Source organism: Arachis ipaensis, chromosome B09 (genome assembly GCF_000816755.2).
Source record: "Arachis ipaensis cultivar K30076 chromosome B09, Araip1.1, whole genome shotgun sequence".
Classification (NCBI taxonomy): Eukaryota; Viridiplantae; Streptophyta; class Magnoliopsida; order Fabales; family Fabaceae; genus Arachis; species Arachis ipaensis.
This window is the reverse complement of record NC_029793.2, coordinates 45429601-45434710: the sequence shown is the minus strand read 5'-3', so window position 1 is coordinate 45434710 and position 5110 is coordinate 45429601. Positions and strand designations below refer to the sequence as shown.

General features: G+C 33.9%; 1 long non-coding RNA gene across 1 annotated transcript in view; it reads right to left on the bottom strand.

Moving 5' to 3' along the window:
* The window catches only part of LOC110266496, a 22474-nt gene continuing 18477 nt past the window's right edge, over positions 1114-5110 (bottom strand). The window contains exon 3 of the long non-coding RNA XR_002353902.1: positions 1114-1381. This is a non-coding gene — a long non-coding RNA (uncharacterized LOC110266496). The remainder of the gene's footprint in view (positions 1382-5110) is intronic.

Sequence of the window (5110 nt, the reverse complement as noted above, 5' to 3'; positions counted from 1 at the left end):
TAATAAAACAGCACTTCCACATTCAAAATCATCAAATTCATGAAATCGGCATTTAAGCCATAAATCATTTTCTCAATTCATTTCACTTTGAAATCAAATTTCAACTCTTTTCAGCCTTGGCTTTAAAGATCTCATTTCTCAAATTATCTCAGGCTCATAAGCCAATTTTACTCAAGGAAAATTCCCTTTTTGAAATAAGCCACTCTTGGCTTCCTCTTTCCAAAACTTCCAAAACTATGGAAAGTTAAAGATTTATTTCAAAGTATTCAAAATCACCCATACAACAATGAATACATAAGGCAGATACAATCACTAATTACACCATATCTCACATCAGTATCCATATGTAATAATTCCAATAATAAACTGTAGTTTTCGGAAAGCGCCCCTACCTCAAAACGCAATTCCATAAACCAAACGTCTCACAGAGTCCTTTCCGCCTCAACCCGAACTGACGGCAACCAAAACCTCAGCTCCCAATCACGTGCGCAATAACCATAGCAACACTAATCGCAACATACAATAATCAGGACTCGACCCCACGTTATCAAAACTCATAATTAACCAAACACAACCGAAAACTAACGTGAGGCTTTTCGAAACATAATTTCTTACCGGAAATGACAACACGAAGCAGTTTCGACTTCGAACCGGCCCCGACAACAGCTCCGGCGGTGGCCAGAAGCTCCGGTGGATCAACTAAAAAAAACCGCGCAGCATTAAAACCTTCTCAGATCCAAAATGACCAAAACCGCAAATTAAAACCCTTACCGGCAGAGTTCTCCGGCGATGGCAATAGGGTTCTCCGATGGCAGAGGCAGCTTCGCCCCCTTTTTACCCATAATCAGCCACGTCGGAGGTAAAGCTAGTAGTGACGGCGGCGGTTCCGACGGAGGCGACGCCGGCGACGTGAATGGCGGCTGGTTGCGGTGGTTGGACCTCCAGCTCGGCCTCAGCTCTCTCTGTCTCCTCTGCTCGGTGTGACTGGACGGCCTTCCTCCCAACGGCACGGAGGTGGCAAACCCTAGCAGTGGCGGCGGTCTTCCCCGGACGACAGTGGCAGTGCGACAGACCGGAGCAACGCGGCGGCAGCGAGCTTCGATCGCGGCAAGGGATGGCGCCGTTCTCCTTCTCCATTTTTGCGCAGCTCCCTTCCTCAAAGCTCGCCTCAATCTCTCTCTCTCTCTGCTCTACCATAAATGACGGCGACTGTCTCGGTGGCAAAGGTAATGGCGGCACGGTGAGGACGACAGCGTTAGCACACGGCGGCGCAACGGGTCGTGCTCCTCGTGTCACTGGCCCGCGCTCTCCTCCCTCAGTGCCGCGCAGTTTCTCTCATCTGGGCTCCCTCGACAGCGACGACTCCTCGGCGACGGCGCGGCTAGGAGTGATGGTGTGACGAACAGAGGTGGCGGCGAGCTAGTCGGCGGCAAGTCCTCCTCCCTCTCTTCCTCTTCTCCCGCCGCAGCCCCATATATATAATTTTAAAGTTATTAATCATAAATTATGGACAAATTTTAAAAAAAAATTTATGGATCAACATGTAATTTTTTTATATTTTTATTTTTTTCTAAAATTTTTCAGACTTATCAACATTTAAGTTGTTTATACATCACTTCTCAAAATATTATGATTTCACAAGTTATAATATGTGGAGTAAATCACCTTTATAAACCATTTGCAAACCAATTTTACGTATATCTGCCAAAGTAAAAAAAATTACGTGCATGTCCCAATTTACATATCTATGTAAATCAAATTTATGGAGTTCGAATTATGTGTTTTCGTAGTAAATCGAATCTATAAGATTCAAATTACTTGGATGCTATCTATGCTACTAAATCAAATGAAGGAGATTCGATTTACAATGAGCTGGATTGCTATTAAGTGAGTATAAATCGAACCTTATTGCTTCGATTTTGCATGGACCATATAAATCAAAATTTATAAATTCGATTTACTAGAGGATGACATAATTCGAATTCATTGAATTCAATTTACTTTCGAATCAAAATATCAAGTATTTCGAATCCTATAGATTCGATTTATTACTTATTACCCTAATTTGAATTCATTAAATTCGATTTATATAGAAATGTAAATAGAGATAACTAGGTAACGTTTTTGGGTTTGGGAAATTTAGGTAATTTTGGGGTGGCTTTGATTTATCAACATAAATTAACCTAATATGTGATATTAATTATTGTTATATATATATATGAAAAATGTGACTTATTTATGCATTGTTTGGATTAAAAGAATTTGTAAAAAAATAAAATATTGGAGAAGAAAATAGATGAAAAATTAATTTTTTATTATTTGGATCAACAAAAAAATTGAATAAAAAACATAAAAATATATGTGGAGCTCATGTAAATTTTTTCTCTTCAAAGTTGCGAAAAAAATTATGCAGAAGTGCAGACATGGGTTAAAATACAGAGTTACCATTTGAATTATAATTTATATATAATATATAAAAACATTAATATAATTTTACTCTATTATAATTTTTTTTCTCTTCTTACTTATCCTTCCATCCAACCAAAAGAAATTTTTTCCTCTATTTTTTTTCATTCATTTTTTCTTCATCTAAACACACACAAAAATATACTTTTCTTTCCATTTTATTTTCTCTTATTTTCTTTCTTTCTATTTTCTTTCCTCTTATTTTTTATCTTATATTCAAATAATAGCTTAGTGTTTATCTATTTATCTTCTATTAATATTGTTATAACAAAGATACATGTGACTGTATAAAAGTGATATAACCTAAACTTTGATTATCTGAGAATTTATTGAGTGGCTAGAATAGCTCCACGTCACAAACTAATGAATACTAGCAATAGGGATGATCACAAAAACAGCCAAAAAAGGTATTTGCAGGGAATACTCACATTTTGGGGCTAAATGGGATTCGTAAAATTCTCACGACCTGCCACCCGAAAATGGATGGGGACTTGGGATGGCAAACAGGCCAAAATCTATCGAGCTGACCCGCATAACCCGACAAAAAAAGAGGATTGGATTGAAAATTTGAGACTGTCAAACTTAAAGAGGCTGCCTACCCCGCACCGCCTAATCCATGAGCTTTGGCGGGCTTCAGTGGGATGGTGCAGGTTTTTCCGCTGGGCCAAGCTTTTATTTTTTCAAGATCATTTTTTTACAAATTTCTATGATGTTATTAATCTACAAGAGGATAAAGATGATAATTAAAAATTTTCTAAATTATATTTTGGATTATGTTTTTATGTTTGATTGATTATAAACTTGAAGATGTTTAATTATATATCTTAGACAATATTTATTTTACTTTGGACAATATTAATTTTATTATTTTGTTTTAAAAATTTGGTTTATAATTATGTTTATTACATATTTATAATTATAATTTTTTTATATTTTTAGAAATTATAAATTTATTGAAATTGAGAGTCCGCCAACCCGCCAGCCTATCATTAGGCTGAGCGGGAGAGAAATTTAAAACCGTCTTACTAGGCGGGGCAGGGGCAGGCTAGCCCACCAAATTGCGGGCTTTTGGCGAGACATGGCAGACTTTCCTGTTTGCCACCTCTAATGGGACACAGACATAAGTACCCGCCCAATGGAATAAAATTATTAATTTATCCTAATTTATATATACATAAATTCATTTCTTGAATTTAGTAACCCTAATTTCTGCCTCCAATTCGAATTCTTTCTTTTTCTTTTAGACTCATTCTCAGCCTCGATCCTCTCTCTCTAACTCACTTTCTCTGCCTCTCAAGTCCGTCACTACGTCGCTCAATATCGTCCCAAAAAATTTTGTTATGTTATTATGTTGGAATATGTTTTTATATTTTATCCTTTTGAAATGTTATTTTTTATAACTAATATGTTATAAATTATGTTGAATTATATTGAACTGATTGTTTTATGATTATTATATTATATCTTTTTGTATTAATTTTTTTCAAAAGTTTACCGAGAAGATCTGCATTCTCTAAGGGGTAATTAAACAAGAACTTGCAATGACAGAGAAGGAACGAGGGTATTTTTTTTTAAAATACGAGTGAGGGATGGGAAGGGGGCTTCTCACGCTCCTCTGAGTACTCATTACCATATTTAACTAGCAACGGAGATCCAATCTGAGTCGATTTAAGAGGGACGCGTGGACTTCGTCTGCATTGGGCCTTTAAGGTAATGAACCTAAGTCAGATTTGGGACCCTAACAATAGATTTTAGTTGATCTTGCTTGCATTAAGGTCTTACTAGGCCCAAATATATTTTGGATTAATATTTTGAGTCATTGTTATAGCAAATACTATACTATTTAATATTATAACACTTAGTATATGTAAAACTTGAATATATTTACAAGATATTTTTTTAATTCAAATTAAAAAAATTATTTAATATAATAAATTATATATTGAATAACAAAAGTTATTATTGGTTTCTCTTCACACTAACTAATACTCAACGATGGTGTGTAATGGCATGAGTTTATGAATTTGAAAATTTAAAAATCATTTCATAACATGTGAAGTTTTAACAAATAACAATGTTGATCATATTGTTTTGACTTTAAGAATGAATGATATTGATGCTCTATTTATTAAGGGTGAGATTCGAACTCCAAATACTTGCTTAAGTAGACAAATGAGATAACCATTCAACCAATTTGAACTGATTAAAATAAATATTAATTATTTTTAATATTTTTAAATTATAAAATATTTATAATAATAATTACTATATATATATTTTTTATTTAAATTTTAATAAAAATTTTTTATATAATTTTATGTATTACCCCGTGCAAGACACGGGAACATACACTAGTTGAATATTTATAATTGAAAATTATTATTATTATTATTTGAATATAGATGTTAATTGTGTTTAACTATTATTTTATAATTAAAATGCTTGATGATTCGTAATAAATTCAACTAATTAAGAGTATTGATTAATGAAATACTTTTTTAAGGAAAAACAATTATAATACAAGAGACTTCTTTTCATGAATGGCACCTTTTCAAAATGGGTGACATGATCTAATGGTAAGAGAGCTTTTTTAGTGATAATCATCTATTTAAAATAATTGACATGGCATAATAAAAATAACTAG